Source organism: Mobula hypostoma, chromosome 11 (assembly GCF_963921235.1).
Source record: "Mobula hypostoma chromosome 11, sMobHyp1.1, whole genome shotgun sequence".
NCBI classification, from domain to species: Eukaryota; Metazoa; Chordata; class Chondrichthyes; order Myliobatiformes; family Myliobatidae; genus Mobula; species Mobula hypostoma.
This window is the reverse complement of record NC_086107.1, coordinates 53,688,529-53,711,167: the sequence shown is the minus strand read 5'-3', so window position 1 is coordinate 53,711,167 and position 22,639 is coordinate 53,688,529. Positions and strand designations below refer to the sequence as shown.

General features: G+C 42.5%; 1 protein-coding gene across 1 annotated transcript in view; it reads left to right on the top strand.

Annotated features, from left to right (window-relative positions):
- The first annotated feature begins 425 nt into the window (after positions 1-425).
- Positions 426-22,639, top strand: part of LOC134354286 (inner centromere protein-like) — a 73,361-nt gene continuing 51,147 nt past the window's right edge. The window contains exon 1 of the mRNA XM_063063208.1: positions 426-535. The gene's annotated coding sequence lies outside the window, so the exon portion shown is untranslated. The remainder of the gene's footprint in view (positions 536-22,639) is intronic.

The following is a 22,639-nucleotide window of genomic DNA, read 5'->3' as shown; positions in this document are numbered from 1 at the left end:
TGGATAACCAACTTATATCCTCATACATGAAACCAGTAATCCACTGCTAACAGTAACTTGCATAAACGTAAAAGTACTTCACCCATTTCTAGCAGCAACGCTGAAATTGGGGATGACTGAAGAGTACCCGCATGTAATCTCAATGCCTGAGCTTGAACTCTATCGGGGGGCTTTAAGACCGCTGCCGAGGCTGACTGACCCATAAGAAACACATCCAGAATCAAGGATAGATCAGCAAGGTACATTTCTTTAAATAACCTCCTGCTTGCACCCAAATCACGCCCAACAGTTTAAATGCTTCTTTTAATTTTACTCATGAATTTACTCATATGCACCTTTAATGGCGAGAACTGTTCGTGTTCAAGATTTAGGTGTGGCACCTCGTGAGTTACCAAGCGCTGTTTCTATATCATTGGCTGGTTCCGTAACGACCGCAGACCTTAAATGTTTAGCGGGAGCCGTGGTGGAGATTGTATTGTGTCTCCTGGGTGTTCTTCTGTATATTGATTGTTTTCAGTCAGTCTCTAAGTCTCTGGTAAGTAGCTCGATGATGTCTGAACATGGGCCGGGTTCGCGGTGGAAGAGTTTTTGGGTTGTGGTACCGCGACTGTTGGGTGGATTAAGCAACGGAGGAGACCCGGGAGAGCCCGCCGTACCCCTCGAGCGTTAACAGAAAGCTAAATACGTGGCGGGATTAGTGGTGTTAGTTCAAATACTTAAATACAGGGCGTCGAGGCGGCAGAGGTGCAGCCCACAGTGCCAATTCCCTGGTGAGCTGGGCTTCGTGATTGCCCGTAAGAGGAGGAAGGGTCGAATGTGGATGTCTAACACAGATATGTGAGGGGGGGGGGGGAGATGTAGGTGTTGAGGAAGGAAACTATCAGACACGAGGACCCATGTCATTTACTTACATATTGCCTCTTCCTATCCTTTATCCCCATTCAGTTTATTCAATTATTGAGATTAAGTCCAGCCCTTCGATCTCCGCAATCCCCGATTTAACCCTAGTTTAAACATGGAACAATGTATGATGAATGGGCAATTAACCTACTAACTGGTACAGTACATATTTGGACTTTTGGAGGAAACCCACACACTGGCGAAGAGGAATGTACAGACTCCTCACAGATGACATTGGAATTGAAATCTGAACTCTGAGCCCGAGCTGTAATAGTGTTGCACTCACCGCTACCCTAGAGTGATTTTAATGTGACTTTTTCAAACTTTGTTTCTTTCTCTTTACGTGTTGCTGGACTAGTTGAGTATTTCTAGCATTTTTTAAAAAAAGGTTTTGGATCTCCAATATAGCAACATGTTTCTTCAACCCCTTTTTTGATGAATATATCCACTCATTTCTGATCATGTTCTTCTGATATTATTTTAATAACTACATTCTAAAATATCCACCATTACAGAGCCATGAACTCTGCATATCATTCTACCTTGCTGCGGCCAGGTTGTAGCTTTCAGACACCACTTCTTGAAAAGGACCTCACTCTAGACCATTGGAAAATTGTCTCTGTCACCATTAGTAACCTCATAACTCTGGGGAAAACTCCCAAACTGGTATTTTCCTTACCCTGCATTGCTTGTTTCTACTTCCTACCTAGGACTCTTGAGCCTGACTGTCTGGTTAGACCCATTGTCTCTGCCTGCTCCTGCCCCACTCAACTTGTGGCTACATACCTCGACTCCATTCTAACCCCCTTGGTTCAGTCCCTTCCACTTACACCTGTGATATTTCACCTGCTGTCTAACTCTTCAACTTTCAATTCCCTGGCTTTGATTGCCTCATTTTCACCATGGTTGTCTGTCCCTGTACACTTCTATCCCCCATCAAAAAGACTTTAAAGTTCTTGGCTTTTTCAACAAAAGACTCAACAAGTTCCCCTCCACCACCACCCTCCTCTGTCTGGCAGAACTGGTCTTTGCCTTCATATTTCTCCTTAGCACCTCCCACTTTCTGCAAACTCGAGGGGTAACCATGGGTCCCATCTGTGCCTGCATTTTCCTTTGCTAAGTAGAACAGTCCATGTGCTAATTCTTCCCTGGTAATGCACCCTGACCCTTCCTGTGCTACACTGCTGACTGCATTGGTGCTGCTTCATGCACCCATGCTGAGCTTGTCAATTTCATTGTCTTTGCCTCCAGCTTCCAGCATCTTGCCTGTTCTCCTCACCTGCCTATCACCTCCCCCAGGTTCCTCTCCTTTCTCCCACAGTCCACTCTCCTCTGCTAACAGATTCTTTCTTCTGCAGCCCTTTACCTTGCCCACCCACCTGACTTCATATATGACTTTCTGGCTAGACCTTTCCCTCTTCTTCTACCCTCTTTTCCCCCCCCCCAATATTTTGTTTTGCCATCTTCTCCCCTTTCCAATCCTGAAGAGGTGTCTCTGTCTGAAACGTCAACTGTTAATTCATTTCCATAGATGCTGCCTGACCTGTTGAGTTCCTCCAGAATTTTGTATGTGTTGCTCTGGATTTCCAGCATCTAAAGAATCTCCCATGTTTATTATTCTACCAGTGTTTGAAATGAGCATCTGTATCATTTATCTCCTGTCCACGTGGGGATAGGCACTTTAAGGTCGCTGATAGGTAGCACTGATGATGTTATTGAACTCGTTAGTGCAGAGAAATGACTTAGATTATGATTGTTTCTGTGGTGGCCCTTGATCCTGGAATTTGTAGTTGCTGAAGCAAGGGTATGGGCTATTTGTAAAGCTGTATATCACATTTTCTGGTGTTTTAAGTGGTATGTGTCTTATTTGGATAATATTCCTTGTTGAGAAAGGTAGGGTGATATAATTAGCTTCCAGTATTCTTACCTCAACATAATGTGAAATTGTTATTTTTAATGCAGTCTGTAATCTGTTTCTGGATTTGTTGTCATAAATTTCTTTCCAAGTACATAATCCATTCAACTGTAATTGAAAGTTCTCTTTAATATTTCCATCCCTGATGTTTCTTCTACAGCTTTTGTAAATAAGCCCTTTGAGATTTCTGATGCAGTGAAATGTATGTAGCTTGACTATTAAACTAATGCTGTGAAATGTGATTATCTAAGTTTTAAATAAATGAGCTGTATTTGGCATAATTTTTAACTTCAGGTTATTTTAGTCATGTATTGTGTATTTTTATACATAAATTTCTGTGTGGAATGAGACAAATAACTTAATGTAGGCATTCTACCCTTGTCCTTTTTTTAAATGTTGGCTGGGAATGATACATCCAAGATTGGATTTCCATCATGAAGAGTGGAAACTCCTGGATTTATTTTGTCCTTTCACCTTGCTTGGTTGTAATCTGTTCTGTTGGTTTTGCTTCCCATGGTTCTCTGAAATTCACTAGTATATGTGCTTTTTTGTGAAATGATTTGTAGATGTGTAGTTAACTTCCATATCTAGGTCAACAAGAGCTACTTCAGTATATACATTATTTATATTGACACCTGTCAATCTGCTTGGAAGACATCCAAGGGAGAGTTTAAAATCCCAATAGTTGATAATTAAGAGTTCTTTCTCAATAGAGCAAGGCGACTAAGCAAGTAACAATGGGCACTTGCATCTCCAGTTGCCCATGGTTTGACCATAACCTTAAGATATAGGAGCATAATTAGGCCATTTGGCCCATCACATCTGCTCTGCCATTTCATTATGGCTGAGCCAATTTTCCCCCAGTCCCAATCTCCTACCTTCTCCCTGTATCCCTTCATGCTCTGACCAGTCAAGAACCTATGAATCTCTGCCTTAAATATGCATGAAGACTTTGCCTCCACAGCTGCCTGTAGCAATGAATTTCACAGATTTGCCACTTTCCAGCTAAAGAAATTCCTCCTCATCTGTTCTAAAAGGAGACCCCTCTATTCTGAGGCTGTCCCCTCTGGTCTTGAACTCTCCCAGCAAAGGAGATATCTTCTCCACAAACCCCTCATTTGTGTTATGTGGAGTTTCTGCACTTTCCATGACTGCATGTGTTTCATCTGGTTGTCATGCAAAGCCCTGCTGATAAAATGATTGGTGATTGTAAACTACTTGTTTTGTGGATAAGCGGCAAAAGAATGAGGTGGTTGATGTGCATGGGGGGGGGGGTGCCGGGGGGGGGGGGCGCTGTGTGTGTGTGAGAAAATGAAGTATCAGCCCTGCAATGAAATAAGAAGCAGTGGGACTGATAGGATTTGATCTGCTTGGGACTTGCATGGACCTGCTGAGCTTGTGATAAGCAAGTTGTTTTGTACGGCAGTGGTTTTGCTCTTCACACTTTTTAATTGGTTTTTGTCCAGCTGCTGCTCCAAATCGTGGCCACATCGATGGGCCATGGCAAAGCTATCTCAGATCTTGGTAAGAGGATGTGTTTATACCAGGTGAAGGATGTCTTGGGTTGGGGTGCCACGGGAGCAAGCTGGGGTTTGTCAGATGCCCCATTAGTGTCATGTTTGCTCTGTTTTGGCGAGGTGGGGTTGTCAATCCTATCTTCAGTGGGGGAGGGGGTGGTGGTGTTGGTGTGCAGGTATTGGTGCCATCCATTGGAGTCGAGGCTTTCAAGGTTGTAGAAAGGTTTTTGAGATTTGAGTCGGGAAGTTGGAGCATTTTCAACAAGTTTGTAGAAGAGCAGCTTCAGCAAAATTCTATGGATCTCTGGGGGTGCTATTCTGCTCATTGTTGGGTGCCATTGGACAGCTGTGGATCAACCTTGACGTTGTGTGGAGGCTTGCATGCTTCAAGAACTCCAGGCGATGCCAACTATTGTTGGAACAGCTGTGGATGAGATGGCAGACGAAGATTGATCCAACCCTGGCTCCTGAACAGACAGACTTGTGTCCCATGCCATTCTTCATCATGAAATAAAACTGGTCTTTTTTAATTTTCATTTTAACCTGAATTTCAAGTTCTGTCATAATGCCCTTTTCTTCACCTTCTTCCAGAACAGCAATTAAGGCACTCAACAATACTTGGGTTACCTTCAGTTTTTTAAAATTTTACTTTCAGTCCAGTGTTCCACAACAAACTCTGTCCATTGAATAATTTTCTTTCCTCTTCAGTCCTCTACCCATTGAGGTGCACTGACTTCTAAGACCTAAATAGCTTCAAATTTAAACAATCACTGTCTTTTCCCCCTGCTTTTCTTCCAGTCTCTTACTGAATGCTTTGTTTCTCTGTGTGTCTCACGTCTTCCTATTTTTAACAGGAAGGCTGGGGAAACTTTCCTTCATATCTTAATTGACCTGGTCATAACTTGCATCATAATGTTATAAAATATTTGAAACAATGCTGCACAGAAATATTAACACTTGGCTGTTCAGATAAAGGGCCTTTAAGTTAAAGATTCTTTGTCAAATTGTCTATGATCTCAAATAACAATTGTTATATTTAATATTGGCTTTTTCCCATCAGCAAACAGATCAGTGAGCATATAAAGCTTAAGGTGATACTGAGTTAGAGGAAAAAATGCTACGTTTTTGTAGTTGTCCTCAGGCAGGAGGTACAGAAGCGTGAAGCCCTGCACCACAAGGTCCAAGAGCAGTTACTTCCCTTCAGCCGTTCACTACTTGAACCAGCTGGCATAATCCCTAAGATCACAGTTTAGCAATAGCATGATCACTTTGATCACTTCACTAAAATAAGACATTTTTTTCTAATTCTGTTCTTGTAAAAATCATGAATAATTTATTTTCAATTATGTTTTTGTTATGAATGCGGCTATGTGACTGATGGCTTAAGCCCATTACCCCTGTAGGGCCATAGGCACTGTGATTCTCGGCTCTTTCAACTATCTGCATAGTCTTGCTGACACTTTCTATTAATAAAGTAGGTGAAGAGTGTAATGATTGGATGGTTAGTGATTCAATAATTACTTTGCATCAGAAGACCGGTTTGTAATGTGACTAACCAGCAGGACAAGCATTTATCACCAATTCATGTTAGCATTGCTTAGGGAAGGAGGTGGTGTAAACATAACTTTGCTGGATCAAATAACAACAGCACAAAAAGATCATTACTTTTCATCCGTTTATTTCTTCGAGCTCAGCCGGCAAGTGAACTTGGACCTGACATCAGGGAGAAAATCTTTCTCATCTCCCCAGCGGTTCTACAAGTTCACTGCCCGATGTCAGAAGTTATAAGGCCACTGATACAAAAGACCAGTCAATTTGATAACCATTCTAGTCAAGTCAATGGATTATTGATACAATCAGTTTGATAACTATTCTGGCCAAGTCAATGGACTATTGATACAAAAGTACAATCAATTTGTTAGACACTCCAGCCACCTTAATTAAAGAAAAGAATGTCCTACCTGGTTTGCTGGAGCCACAACTTAATGACAAAGATAAGAACATCTGTCAAATTTGTGCTTTAATTAAGAAAGGAATGTTCTGTCTAATTTCCATCAGGTACTGCTTTTCGTCAAAATCAAAAGGCGTGAAAAGCCCAGAGACATCTTGTGTGGATCTGGGTGAACTTTAACCCTTATCTTGCTCCAAAGAAAGCAGCTGTGAGACATTATTCAAACACACTGCAGTCACAGACATAGTCAGTACTGAATCCATTGTTTACAGGGATCTTGAGAATCCCCCTTTCCCTTAAACTTTATCAGTGGTGGTGCTCAAAAACCTCAATGCTGTGGTTCTCCTCGTGATGCTCCCGTAACGCAGTTTGGAAGTGAGTTCCAGATTTAGATCTAGCGATGAAGTAGAATGATATTTCATGGTCAACTTTATGCAGGGCACCTGCATATAGTGATGTTCCTATGTACCTGCTGCCTTCACTTTGTTCAGTGGCAGATGTGGATTGTGAAGTGCTGTTGTAATATGCATCGCAGAGCTGTGGTGTGCTTGTGGCAGGAGGAGTGAATGAATCTTGTCTCTGCTGCACGGCAAATCAAATGGATGACTTTTGTTCTGGTGGCATAAGCTTGCACTGTTAGTTGTGCTCATTTTGGTAAGTGGCGAAAAGGCTTCAGGATGTCAGGTGAGTCAAAGGATACCCACCCACCCTCCAGTTTGGTCTTTTAGCAGTGTTTTGTGGCTTGTGCAGTGAGCAGAGACCCCAAAATATTGCTGTTTGGAGGATTCTGCAAATGCCAAGCACATGGGAGTTGGATTCTCTTGCTGGAGACAGTCGGTCAAAGTAAGTTTCTTGTCAGAGGGCGTGTGTTGCCATTCGCTACCTTGAGATTCATTTTCTTGCAGGCATTTACATTAAAATAAATGCAATAGAATATAGAATTATGAAAGAATTATACATCACAAGAGAGTAAATAAATGCAGCGTTATTAATGCTGGTTCAGGAGCCTGGTGGTAATAACTGCCTGATCCTGGTGGTGTGGAATCTAAGGCTCCTGTACTTCCTGCCTGATGGTAGAAGCGGGAAGAGAGCATATGCATGGGATTTTTTTTTTCAGCGGGGGGGGGGAGGTGTTTCCTGGATGATACTTTCTTGTGGTAGTGCTCCAGGTAAACATACATACTCAATAGTGGGAAGGCTTTGCCTGTGGTGTTCTGGACTGTATCTACCACTTCTTGTAGTATTGTGTTCCTGGGCATTGGTGTCTCCATACTGAGCTGTGGTGAAACCAATAGGATACTCTCCACTCTGCAAACTTCTAAGAAAGTAGAGGCACTATTGTGCTGGGGTCAGGACAGATCTGATATCATGATGTCAAGGAATTTAAAATTTACTGCTTCCTCCCATCTCCAGTCTCTTAATATGGACTGGCTCAAGGACCTCTAGTTTTTTCCCTCCTGTGCACAATAATCAGCCCTTTGATTTTGCTGACGCTGAGTGAAAGGTTGTTGTGGCAGCATTCAACTAGGTTTTCAATCTCCCTCCTGTATACAGATTAATCACAAAGTTTGAATCAGTTAACAGTGGTGTCATCAGCAAACTTAAATATGGCATTGGAAGAGATGGTTTGGATCTGGAAGGGAATTAATACTGTATCCTTGTGGGAATGTTTGCCAGTTCCGCACAGTGGGATTTAAACCAGAGTTGCAGGGTGATGGGAACCAGGAGGGGCAGAACTGTCAGCTCAGTATGCTGGGGTTCTGTTTTGAGATGTGAAAGAGTGGGAGGAAATAGGAGGAGTGGCGTTACTAGTCAGGGGGAAATATCACAGTGGTGCCTAGCCAGAACAAACTGGGGAACTTGTCTAGTGGAGTGTTATGGGTGGAACGGAGAAATAAAAAGGGTATGGACACATTAATGGGGCTATATTATAGGCCACCCAACAATGAGGGATTTGGAGAGATTGCAGACTGTTGCAAGAAACAAGATTGTTATAGTAAGTGAATTTTAACTACTTTCACATTGACTTGGATTCCCATACTGTAAAAGGACTAAATGGATTGTTTGTCAAATGTGCTTAGGATGGTTTCCTTCAATACATAGAAATTCCAAGGAGAGTTACTTGATTAGTAACTCCTATTAGGAGAATGAGCCAGGGCAGGTGACAGAAGTTTGTGTAGGAGAACACTTTGCATCTAGTGATCACAGTGCCATTAGTTTCACAGTACGTATGGAAAAAGATAGGTCTGGTTGGCAGGTTGAGATTCTAAATTGGAGAAAAGCCAATTTTGATGGTATCAGAAAGGATCTGGCAAGTGTGGATTTGGGACAGGCTGTCTTCTAGTGACGGTGTACTTGGAAAGTGGGAGGCCTTCAAAAGTGAAAATTTGAGTACAATACTTGTATGAACCTGTCAGAATAAAAGGTAAAGATAACTGGTTTAGGGAACCTTGGGTTTTCACGAGATATTGAGGCCTTGGATAAGAGATGCAGAGCAGGTATAGGCAGGTAGGAATAAATTAGATGCTTATGGAATATAAGAAATGTAAGAGAACACTTAAGAAAGAATCCAGGAGGGCTAAAAGAAGGTGTGCAGTTGCCCCAGCAGACACGGTGAAGGAGAAGCTTAAGGGATTTGACAGATGTGTTCAGAGCAAATAGATTGCAAGGGGCAAAACTCTGAAAGATCAGAATGGTAATCGATGTGTGAAGCCAAAAGATGGGGGAGATATTAAATGAAATTTTGCATCTGTACTTGGGCGGCAGGTAGTCTATAGAAGAGGCAAAACAGCAGTGAGGTAATGGACCCTAGACAGATGACTGAAGAGGTGTTTGCTGTCCTGAGGCAAATTAGGTTGGATAAATCCCCAGGGCCTGTGGGAGGCTAGTGCACAAATTGCCAAGGCCTTGGCAGAGGTACCAAGTCATCCTTGGCACAAGTGAGGTACCAGAAGATTGGAGGATATGTTGTTCTGGTTAAGAACAGCTCTTTTTTCCTTTTTAAAAAAAAAAGTTACCGATTGGTGAGTCTGACATCAATAGTGGGAAAATTATTGGAAGGTATTCTAAGGGACCAGATGTGAGTATTGGTAAGACGTGAAATGACTAAAGATGGTCAGCATAGCTTCGTGCATGGTAGGTTGTGTCTAACCAATTTTATAGGTTTTTTTGAGGAAGTTACCAGGAAAATTGAAGGCAAGGCAATGAATATTACCTACATGGATTTCAGTAAGGTATTTGCAAGGTCCCACATGGGAGGTTGGTCAGGAAGGTTCAGTCGCTTGGCATTCCAGATGAGGTAGTAAATTGGGTTAGACATTAGCTTTGTGGGAGAAGCCAGTAGTGGTAGATGGTTGCCTCTCTGACTGGAAGCCTGTGACAAGAGGGTCGCAATGATCGGTGCTAGGTCCGTTGTTTGTCATTTATCAATGATCTGGTTGATAATGTGGTTAACTGGATCAGCAGACTTGCAGATGACACCAAGATTGGGGATTGGTGGACAATGAGGAAGGCTATCATGGCTTGCAGTGGGATCTGGACCAGCTGAAAAAATGAGCTGAAAAAATGCAGATGGAATTTAATGCAGACAAATGTGAGATGTTGCACTTTGGTAAGACGGACCAGGGTAGGTCTTGCACAGTGAAGGGTAGGGGGCTGTGGAGTGCATTAGAACAAAGGGATCTGGGAATACAAATCCATGATTGATTAAAATTGGCATCACAGGTAGATGGGGCCATAAAAAGAAGCTTTTGGCACGTCGGCCTTCATAAATCAATGTACTGAGTACAGGAGATAGAATGTTATGTTGAAGTTGTATAAGTTGGAGAATTGTGTGCAGTTTTGGTCACCTACCTACAGGAAAGATGTAAATAAAGTTGAAAGAGTACAGAGAAAATTTACAAGGGTGTTGCTGGATCTGGAGGACCAGAATTATAAGGAAAGATTGAATAGGTTTGGACTTTATTCCTTGGAAGGTAGGTGATTTGATAGAGCTTTCCAGTACAAAATTAAGGGTATAGATAGGGTAAATACCAGCAGGCTTTTTCCACTGAGGTTGGGTGGGACTGCAACCAGAGGTCATGGGTTAAGGGTGATAGGTGAAAAGTTTAAGGTGAACATGAGGGGAAACTTCACTCTGAGGGCAGGTCAGAGTTTAGAATGCGTTGCCAGCACAAGTGGTGCACACAAGCTAGAATTTCAATGTTTGAGAGGTTTGGATAGGTACATGGATGGTAGGGGTATGGAGAGCTGTGGTCCTGGTGCAGGTTGATGGGAGTGGGCAGTGTAAATGGTTTGACATGGACTAGATGGGCTGAAGAGCCTGTTTCTGTGCTGTACTTCTGTGAATGTGGAGTTGTACTTGGTCACCGAAAAGTATCAAGCAAGTAGAACGGGGCCAAGGACAGACTTTGCAGTGCACCTGTGCTAATGGTGTTTGTGAAGGAGATGTAGCCAGTCGGGATCCAGTTTTACAGGGAGGTTGTTTCGAGGGGATGATAATGTTGAATGCTGAGCTGCATTTGCAAATACGATTGAGCATGTGCAATTGGTTTATTTTTGTTGTCTCCCCCGCGCCCCCCCCACAACTAACCTTGAGTTGAAAGATAAATTTGGTGCCCAGCAAATAACTACTTCATCAATGTCAACAAGACAAAGGAGATGGTTATCAACTTCAGGAGAACTCTCCTCTCACACCCCTCTGTTCATTGGTGGCACAGCAGTGGAAACTGTAACAGTTTAAAACTCTCGGAACTGCACATCTTAGCACAATCGCTCATGGTCCCAGAACACATTCCACGCAATCAGAAAAGGTCACCAGCTTCTACACTTTCTGAAGAGGCTGAAGAGAGCTGGACTATGCACATCTATACTTGTGTCATTCTGCAGATGCGCAGTTGAGAACATCCTAACATGGTACAAAAACTGTACAGTGGCTGACAGGAAGGCTTTACAATGGGTATTCAAAACTGCACCAGACTACCTGCCAGCAAGGACATCTTTACAAAAAGGGCCAGTGATGTGAAGGATTCCACCCACCTTGCTCGCAGACTGTTCCTCCCACTCCCATCAGGGCCACCAGACTTAAACTGTTACTTTCCCCAAGCAACACACATAAAAGTTGCTGGTGAACGCAGCAGGCCAGGCAGCATCTCTAGGAAGAGGTGCAGTCGACGTTTCAGGCCGAGACCCTTCGTCAGGACTAACTTTCCCCAAGCGGCAAGGCTGATCAACACCTCCACCCAATAGCCCACCCCTGCACTCTGTCTACTACCACTACTTTATCATTTCCCGTCAGTCACCATTTGTACAGACATTTCTGTGCCTAGTGTCACTTTATGGACATGCAATCCATGTATAAAAGTTATTTTGTATAGTGTGTAAATTTTTTTTTGTATTTTATTTTGGGCTGCATCACATCCAGATTATCAATTATTTTGTTCTCCTTTGCCCTTGTGTACTGGAAATAACATTAAACAATCTTGAATTAAATCTTGGCGAGTACATCAAGTACTAAGAGGTGTTCTCATAGACAATATAAAAAGTTATGAAAAATTTTATTTGATTCTTGATCAGCTTGTTATGTAGGCTGAGGGTTGGTACCTGGCACTCAGTTTAGATAACATTTGTTTAGAGAGGCAGTGCCCAGCAACTTGCCTATTTAACACTAATCACAGGGTCATTTACAATGACCAATTAATCTAATTGGTACATTTTTGGACATGGGAACATAGAAATCTGTAGCACATTACAGGCCCTTCAGCCCACAATGTTGTGCTGACCATGTAACCTACTCTAGAAACTACTTTGCGTTTCCCTACTGCATATCCCTCTATTATTCTAAGCTTCATATTCCTATCCAAGAATCTCTTAATCTGTCTCCACTGTCACCGGCAGTGCATTCCACGCACCCACCACTCTGTGGGGGGGGGGGACTTGCCCCCGACATCCTCTCTGTACCTGCATCAAGGAACCTGCTGTGCAAGGAAAGAGGAGGAAAGCACATGAAGTCACAGGGAGAACATACAAACTCCTTACAGAGTTGAACTCTAAACTTTGGAATGCAAGCTGTAATTGCATCTAGCTAACCACTATGCCTCTGGTTCCATTCCCAAAAAAGCAATACCTCAATTTCCACAGTGGGATTTGTACAGTGAATGATAAGGTGCTGGGAATTGTTGTGGAACAGAGGGACCTAGGAATGCAGTTTGCTGAAAGTGGGAATACTGGTAATATAAGACATTGAGGAGACTGTATTTGGAGTGTTGTGTGCGGTTTGGACTGAAGGACATGCTTGTCTCTCTGGCTCTCTTTGCTACCATTTCAAATATTTAATCAGTCTTCCATTAGTAAAACTACCAGAAATTAGTGACTTTCTACAAGGTTTACTCTGTCCCTTGGAACAAATCCCAATAACACTGGATGACGAGTTTTTTTTCAAAAGTGCTGCTTCCTCAGAATTTTTTATTTTGTTATAGACTGCTTGAAGCTGAACACAATTTAAGACTACTTGTATCAGTAAAAATTTGAAGAAATTAATCTTTTATTGAATGGAATGTGTTTAATTGCATAATGGTGCTGATGCTTTGCAATAGTTTAACTAAGCTAAAATGTTTGCCCACCAATGTTGATCGAGCCAGTATTTGGATTCTTTCTCATTGTATTCGCAATCCTGCAGTTTTATGGTTGGATGCCTGTTGCTGAAGAGGATTGAAAGTTTGTAGTTCATGCCATGGTAGTGGCTTTGGATATAGCTCAAAAACAATAGTCCAGATTCTCCAAATGTGAAGCAAAACAGGAAATGTTGGAAACACTCTGCAGATTGTCCAGCATCAGTAGTGAGAGAAACAGTTAACATTTTAACCTACACATATCAAAGTTGCTGGTGAACGCAGCAGGCCAGGCAGCATCTCTAGGAAGAGGTACAGTCGACATTTTGGGCCGAGACCCTTTGTTAAGACTAACTGAAGGAAGAGCTAGTAAGAGATTTGAAAGTGGGAGGGGGAGATCTGAAATGATAGGAGAAGGTGGCGGGGGGGAGAGCGGGGTAGAGAGATGGAGCTAAGAGCTGGACAGTTGATTGGCAAAAGGGATATGAGAGGATCATGGGAGAGGGGGTCTAGGGAGAAAGAAAAGCGGGGGGGGGAACCCAGAGGGTGGGCAAGGGGTATAGTGAGAGGGACAGAGGGAGAAAAAGGAAAGAGAAAGAATTTCCTCGTGTTAACGTTTCAACCTGTAGCCTTTCATCAAACACTGAATATTACTCCTAGATCTGATGAGTTTTCCACTTTCTAAGATGCTAAACCTCTTCACTCTGCTGTTTACCTTGTTTGATATTTGAGTTGTACCCCTAAACTGCAGCACTAGTATTAACTTCTGAAGATGATTGTAAAACATCCATCAGGAATCTTGCCCACATACTCTGCATTAAATACAGGATTCTTTTATTGGTCATAATTTGCCATACTATTTCCTTACTAGTCCATTTGCACTTGTTAAACGGTTTAAGTGGTTTTTTTCATATGACCTTTGATTTCCAGTTTTTGTTTTATATTTCCTCTTCCATTTTCTACTCGTCTGACTTCCTGCTCTACAGAGTTCACTTGGCATTTTTGCCTGGCTCTATCTTTTACACTTTTTAAAAAAAAAAGTGAGTTTTTCTTTTTTGCCAATCCACCCACCTTCTGTGTGGGAATACATCTATCTTGGACATCATGATCCTGTTTCCTAAACATGTTTCATGGCTCTAAGACTGATCAACCTACAGGCACCTATTTGAATTATTTCATTTTGCATCTAGTAAAATTGGGTTTATTGGACCCTTTTACTCCTATTTATTTTTTCTTTTTTCTAAATGATTAGCAGAAATAAAAATTTGCAACTACCTAGTTTCATTTCTAAAAGTTCTATCCAGAATTGGCACCCTCTATTTTGGCTTGCTACGTGCTTCTGAATGAAATTTTAGATTTTTGTTCCCACATACCCTGGAAAAACTCCTCCTGATTAAGTTTGCTTCTATTCTTGGACTGTTTAGATTTATAGTGTGTTGCTAAAAGACCTAACCTTTTATTCTATTCTGATTTGATAATCCCTCTAACAAGTCACCCCTTATCGTTGCTGTGATCGACTCTCTGATTAAATATTGCCTCTTATCTTTTTTTAAAATTCCCTTCTATCTGTAATGAAAGGGTTTTATTTATATGCAATTTAGATAGAAGCAGACTTGGGCCATTTGGCTCATTGAATCATTTGGTTCACCATTCAATCATGTCTGATTTATTTTTCTTCTCAACCCCAGTCTCCTGCCTTCCCTTCATAACTTTGGTGCCCTTACCAATCAATAACCTGTCAACCTCTGCTTTAAATTTACCCAATGACATTGAGATAATTATGCTTTTATTCCTGACCTTTTATGTCATGGTTTTGTAATAGTGTAGTTTTATTTCCCATGTGCTCTTAACTAATCTACTGTGCTCATTATACCTCTTACATTAATTTTGTTGCCATTGACTTCAGTCATTTCTTTCCAATTGTCATTCCTTTGCCTTTTTTTTGCCTTCTATTAGCAGTTCTGTCTCTGGAAGTTAAATCCTCTGTTTTGCCACACATTGATCTGCCTATCCTCTAATTCTATACTTATTGCTCTGTAGTAATTGGTGTCATTTAAATCTGATTCTTAATCTCGGGTCAAATGTTATCTGCATGATCTTTTCCTCTTTCTATATTATTGGCACTAATTTCTGTGTCCTCTTGGATCCATCCATCAAGTAAGTAATGAACCTTGAATCACATCTGTGATGAACAAATCACTTGTCTGTATGCCCAACAGTAGAATTCCAACTCTGTCCTTGTTGAAGCAATCGTAGAGATGAGCTCTTGGCTGTGTCTTTCTTTCATTTATATTCAGAGCTGCATACTGCTTAAACGAAAAGGTGTCCCGATGAAAGGTTTTGGCCCAAACTGTTGACTGTTTACTTCTTCACATAGATGCTACTTGGCGTGCTAAGTTCCTCTATTTTGTCTTTGTGTCCCCAAAGATGCCCTTGGGACATTTTGTTTTTTGGTCTCAGAGTTGCTCCTTAATTGCATTCTTGATCCACACAGCAATTTCCTAAAGAATGCAGTGTTCAAATACTCAGCCTTGTGGGTGACGCTCAATGTCAGCTGTTGATGCTCTGAAGCATAGAACTGACAATTCTTTCTGCAGTTGTCCATGTGGGGCAGGGTGTGTGCACAACAGAACAGTTAAGTCTCTAACAGGTTAGCTCACTGAGAAGTCAGATTGTTCACTTGCACTGAATTCCCTACTTGCCAGATTCCTATATTATGTTCTTTAGGAGCATTATCGAACATGATTCAGTTTAGTCCTTCCAGCCTTTCAGTTATGACCCCTTTCACTGGAATGTTTTTTTTACTTGATGCACCATGCGCTTATCAATGGAACACTGCGGCGAACGATGCATGGTAATTGGTTAGAAAGTCAATGAGGGTTTGGATAAGAAGGCATAATAAATGCCACTTCTCAAAGGAGAGAAATCTTTTGTAACCTGAAGGAACTATGCATCTGCTTAAAACTCAGTTGCACTAATTGAAATTGATGCAGTGAAATGGCAGAACCTTATCAGCTGTACTGTATTCCCGATTATTTCTTACTTCATGTTCCATTATGATCTAACCCCTTTCTGGGCCAATTTGACTTCCCAGAATTGGCTACTTTGCTCTTGTCAGGATTAAATTCTATTTGCCAACGACCTGCCCAATGTTTCAACAGATCTATTTCCTGCTATAGGCTTAGATAAGCATCACTGATATCAGTAGCAAACACTAATTTTGTCATCTGTAACGTGCTAATCTTGCCCCTTACATGGACATCCAAGTGAATATATTTCATGAGCAGCCAAGGATGAAGCATTGATCTCATCGTACACCACTTGTAACAGTTCCTATTTGAGGAAGTACCCTTTCATTACTACCAAGCTAACTTTGGATTCAATTAGCCAGCTTACCGTGATGCCAATTGTTCCTCAACCTTTTGGACAGTAGACTATGCAGCTTGTTGTCAAATGCCTTGAATCCATATAGGTAACATCTGCCCTGCTTCAGACTCCTTTGTTATCCCTGAATTTTAAAAACTCAGATTTCCTCAAAGCCATGCAGCCCATCTAATCAGTCCCTGCCTCTCCAAAGAATGCAAATCCTGTCAAGTATTTTCTCAAATAATTACCCCACCGCTAACTTAAAGCTCACTGACATGTAAATACTTGGCATATCCTTGCTGCCCTTCAATAAATGAACAACATTGACTAGGTGTGTCTGTCTCGCACATGATGAATGAAGAGGCAAAAACTGTCCATCAGAGGCTCTGTTATCTTCACCCTTGTTTCTCATAAATGTTGGGTTATATCTTCTGTGTTCCAAGACATCTAATTAATCTCTATCTCACAGCTATCTGGACTATTCTTCTTCTCACCCTGTCTCTTGCAAAAACGCCATCCCCTTCTCGCAATTCCTCCGTCTCCACCGCATCTGCTCTCAGGATGAGGCTTTTCATTCTAGGACGAGGGAGATGTCCCTTTTTTTAAAGAAAGGGGCTTCCCTTCCTCCACTATCAACTCTGCTCTTAAACGCATCTCCCCCATTTCACGTACATCTGCTCTCACTCCATCCTCTGGCCACCCCACTAGGAATAGAGTTCCCCTGGTCCTCACCTACCACCCCACCAGCCTCCGGGTCCAACATATTATTCTCCGTAACTTCCGCCACCTCCAATGGGATCCCACCACTAAGCACATCTTTCCCTCCCCCCCCCGCCCTGCATTCCGCAGGGATTGCTCCCTACACAACTCCCTTGTCCATTTGTTCCCCCATCCCACCCCACTGATCTCCCTCCTGGCACTTACCCGTGTAAGCGGAACAAGTGCTACACATGCCCTTACACTTCCTCCCTTACCACCATTCAGGACCCCAAACAGTCCTTCCAGGTGAGGCAACACTTCACCTGTGAGTCGACAGGGGTGATATACTGCGTCCGGTGCTCCCGATGTGGCCTTTTATATATTGGCGACACCCGACGCAGACTGGGAGATCGCTTTGCTGAACATCTACGCTCTGTCCGCCAGAGAAAGCAGGATCTCCCAGTGGCCACACATTTTAATTCCACCTCCCATTCCCATTCTGACATGTCTATCCATGGCCTCCTCTACTGTAAAGATGAAGCCGCACTCAGGTTGGAGGAACAACACCTTATATTCCGTCTGGGTAGCCTCCAACCTGATAGCATGAACATCGACTGCTCTAACTTCCGCTAAGGCCCCACCTCCCCCTCGTACCCCATCTGTTACTCATTTTTATGCACACATTCTTTCTCTCACTCTCCTTTTTCTCCCTCTGTCCCTCTGAATATACTTCTTGCCCATCCTCTGGGTTCCCCCCCCCCCCGTCTGTCTTCCTGGACCTCCTGTCCCATGATCCTCTCGTATCCCCTTTTGCCAATCACCTGTCCAGCTCTCGGCTCTATCCCTCCCCCTCCTGTCTTCTCCTATCATTTTGGATCTCCCCCTCCCCCTCCAACTTTCAAATCCCTTACTCACTCTTCCTTCAGTTAGTCCTGACGAAGGGTCTCGGCTGAAATGTCGACTGCACCTCTTCCTACAGATGCTGCTTGGCCTGCTGCGTTCACCAGCAACTTTGATGTGTGTTAATTAATCTCTACCACCTCTATCAATGTGGTCCAGATAACCAATACATCTCCCTGTGATTTCACTCTCTTTCATGTTGGTAGAATCTCAGGTGGTGACAAGGAGGCGTACAGGAGTGAGAGATACCAACTAGTGGAATGGTGCTGCAGCAACAACCTGGCTCTCAATGTCAGTAAGATGAAAGAGCTGATTGTGGACTTCAGGAAGGTCAAGATGAAGAAACACATTCCAATCCTCAGAGGGATCGGAAGTAGAGAGAGTGAACAGCTTCAAGTTCTTGGGTGTCAAGATCTGAGGATCCAACCTGGTCCCAGCACATTGATGTCGTAAAGAAGGCAAGACAGCGGCTATACTTCGTTAGGAGTTTGAAGCGATTTAGCATGTCAACAGATACACTCAGAAACTTGTATAGTTGTACCATGGAGAGCATTCTGACAGGCTGCATCACTGTCTGGTATAGAGGGGCTACTGTGCAGGACCGAAAGAAGCTGCAGAAGGTTGTAAATCTAGTCAGCTCCATCTTGGGTACTAGCCTACAAAGTATCCAGGACATCTTTAGGAAGCGGTGTCTCAGAAAGGCAGCGTCCGTTATTAAAGACCTCCAGCACCCAGGGCATGCCCTTTTCTCACTGTTACCATCAGGCAGGAGATACAGAAGTCTGAAGGTACACTCTCAGCAATTCAGGAACAGCTTCTTCCCCTCTGCCATCCGATTCCTAAATGAACTTTGAAGCTTTGGGTACTACCTCACTTTTTTTTAATACTGTATTTGTTTTTTGCGCATTTTTAAATGATCTATTTTGATTTACTTTGTTTTATCTTGCTTTTTTTTTCTCTCTGCTAGATTATGTATTGCATTGAACTGCTGCTGCTAAGTTAACAAATTTCATGTCACATGCTGGTGATAATATACCTGATTCTGATGTTGTCACCCTTCTTACTGAATGCAGACAAGATGTACTCATTTTAGATTAGATTAGATTGAGGACACTCAGTCCTCATTTATTGTCATTTAGAAATGCATGCATTAAGAAATGATACAATGTTCCTCCAGTATGATATCACAGAAACACAAGACAGACCAAGACTAAAACTGACAAAAACCACATAATTATAACATATAGTTACAACAGTGCAAAGCAATACTGTAATTTGATGAAGAGCAGACCATGGACACAGTTTATATATAAAAAAAAGTCTCTCAGTCCCGATAGCCCCATCACCTCACGCAGACGGTAGAAGGAAGAAAAACTCCCCCTGCCACGAACCTCCAGCACCGCAAACTTGCCGATGCAGCACACCCTGGAAACACCCGACCGCAGCCAACTCGTGACTCCGTCTGAAAACAGGCCATTTATGGCCTGTCTTGTATTCCCTGACTCCACGCAGAATATATAGTGTTGTAGCGTGGATGAAATCACTGGAGAGACAGAGTCACTGGTAGATACAAAGCAGCTTCTTTATTTGACACAACAAGATACAGCAGGCATCTACGTACGGAGACACTTTCCGCAGAAAGGTCTGCTAGCTCAATGTGGGCTTGATATTTATATGCTAAACACAAAGGCAATCGCTACTTAAGTTATAGACAATGCTTCCTTTTGAAGCTACATACAAACATCACACCTTCGGATTTCATCCTTTCCTTCTGACGCCAACATGTCTGGGTTGGTATCCACAGCCTTTAGGAATGTAAGTTAAGTCTACGATGCATTTATTTGGCATTTCCTGTGCTAACATAGAAGACAATTAATATTTATAATGTATAGATAATACTGTCTTCGAAACTACAGCATCAGGTGCCAGAAGCATCTGGTATTCACACCCTTTTAGGAAGTGCATTGTCAAACAGTGAAAATAGAAGTCTGGTGGCCAAAGTCATTTAAGTGTAAACAAATCATCTACCCCCAAAAAATTCACTAACATATATTACTCTTCTGGTCCCTAAGGAGACCTGTATTTCCCTAGCTTTCCTTTCTCCTATTATATCTATAAAATAACAGCATTTTCAATATGACCTGTCAATGGTATTTCTTGCAACACATCAAAGTTGCTGGTGAACGCAGCAGGCCAGGCAGCATCTCTCGGAAGAGGTACAGTCGACGTTCCAGGCCGAGACCCTTCATCAGGACTAACTGTTAGTCCTGACAGGCAGTTAATCCTGATGAAGGGTCTCGGCCTGAAACGTCAACTGTACCTCTTCCTAGAGATGCTGCTTGGCCTGCTCCGTTCACCAGCAACTTTGATGTGTGTTGCTTAAATTTCCAGCATCTGCAGAATTCCTGTTGTTAATGTTATTTCTTGACATCTTTTTGTCCTCCCAGTTTCTACCACCGTATTCCTGACGGGACTTACTTCATTGCCATTGTAGATACTCATCGTGTGTGTGTGTTTGTTTGTTTTTTTTTTGCCATGATCGAGCCCTCAAAGTTTGTCATGCAAGATTCTCTAATCTTTCTGAAAACTTCTCAGAATATGCTGTCCTTGCTAACACCATCTTGGCTAAATCATATCTGACAACTTCTTCCATGCTCCCTTAACTGCATCTCTGCTCTGTCCACTGGATTTGCTTGAATTATCCTTTATCTTTAGGTTGATCTCCCTATCCCCTTGCCAAAATAATTGCAACCCTCCAGGTGGTGTGAGTAAATCCATTAGCTATAACTCATTCTTATACAAGGCTCAATTTCTCCAGATGCAGTCACAGCGATCCGAATACCCAAAGCCCCTTCTTGCACCAACTCTTTAGCCTTTATTTATTCAACCTATCATATTTTACTCTTTGTGACAGAATGACCCTGGGGATGCGCCTTTTGAGTTTCTATGGCTGCTTTGTAAACTTGAGGGCCGTATTTGCAATTGACAGTAAAACATGAATGTCTGACTGGCCTTAAAGCTGCTTACAAGGATATAGTGACTTCTAATGAGAATTTAGCTTTGACTTCAGAAGTTCAAGGCAAACCTTGATAACTGTCATTCAAGCTGGTCAAGCAGCCTATGAATAATTAGGACATGATGTACTGAGAAGCAAAATGCACATTTTTCATCTTTGTTAAAAATATGTAGTGTCCAAATAAAGATTTGAACATGCACATCTTAACTATACCTCTTCCCACCCTGTCTCCTGTAAAACTGCAATTCCCTTTTCTCAATTCATTTGTCTCTGCCACATCTGTTCCTAGAATGAGGCTTTCCTTTGCAGGATATCAGAGATACCCTCCCCCAAAGAATAGGGTTTCCCTTTCTCCACCATTGATGTGCTCTTGCCAACCCTTGTCCATTTCTTGGACGTCCCTGCTCGCCCCATCTTCCCACCACCTTAATAGGGATAGAGTTCCTCTTGTACTCGCCTACCATCCCATGAGTCTCTGCAACTAATACAATCTTCAATGGGACCCTACCCCTCCCACCAAACACATCTTTACCTCCCTCCCTCTCTGCTTTCCATATGGGTTTCTCCCTCTGATTCCCATGCCCATTCTCTTCCCTCCCCACCCCCCTCACCAATCTCCCTCCTGGCACTCAGTCCTGCAAGTGGCAGAAGTGTTGTATCTGCCCATTTACTTCATTCAGGACCTCAAACAGTTCATCCAGGTGAGGCAACACTCTTCCTGTGAATCTGTTGCGTCCATCTATTGTATCCAATGCTCCAGATGTGGCCTCCTTAATATTGATGAGACATGACATAGATTGGGGATGATTTGTCAAGCACCTCCGCTCCATCTGAAACAAATGGAATTTCTCAGTGGCCAACTATTTCGTTTCAATCCCCAACTGAGTTTGAAATGTTGGTCCATGGCTGCCTCTTCTGCCGCAATAGGTTGGAGGAGCAACACCTCGTAATCCATCTCAGTAGGCTCCAACCTGATGGCATGAAAATTGGTTTCCCTCTTCATTTCCCCACTCTGGCCTCTACCTCTTCTCCTCACCTTCCTATCATCTTTGGTGCCCCTCCTTCCCTTTCTCCCATGATCTGTTCCTCTCAGATTCCTCCTTCTCCAGCCCTTTGCCTTTTTCACTTACCACCTCTCAACTTCTTACTTATCTCTTCCCCCACCACCCACTCACTTCACCTTCTGGCTTGTTGTCGTCCCACCTCCCCGCACCACCTTATTCTGGCTTCTTCTCCCTTCGTTTCCAGTCCTGATCAAGGGTCTAGGCCAGAGATGTCAACTGGAATGTATTCTTTTCCATAGTTTCTGCCTGACCTGAATTTCATCACCATTTGGTTTGTAATGAACAAGTCAATATACAAGATAAAATATAGAATTTAATAACTATGAAAATGTGAAGGCATTGGGTGAAAATTTTGGGGCAAAACTCTGGTAATTCCAGCTCCTCAATTTTTAAAAACTTGTATATCCTTTGTGCACTGAGAATTTTCAGGATATTTTCTAGTAGGAACTTCTTAACGATAAATATCTAAAGCTTGTTATGTCTGGTAATTTCACCTCCACCCATCTACCTCATGATTCTGCTGCATTGAGATGTGCTGCATGTGTTTTTAAAAAAAAATGAATGAATAAATTTATCCCTGTTGCTATTTCTTGCGTAATGGAGTGAATTCCTCCATTGTAACCACCCAAAATCATCTGAGCCGTTGATATTAACAAAAATGGTGCAGGTGATGTGAGGAAAGAGGTTTGCATGGCTCTTGTAC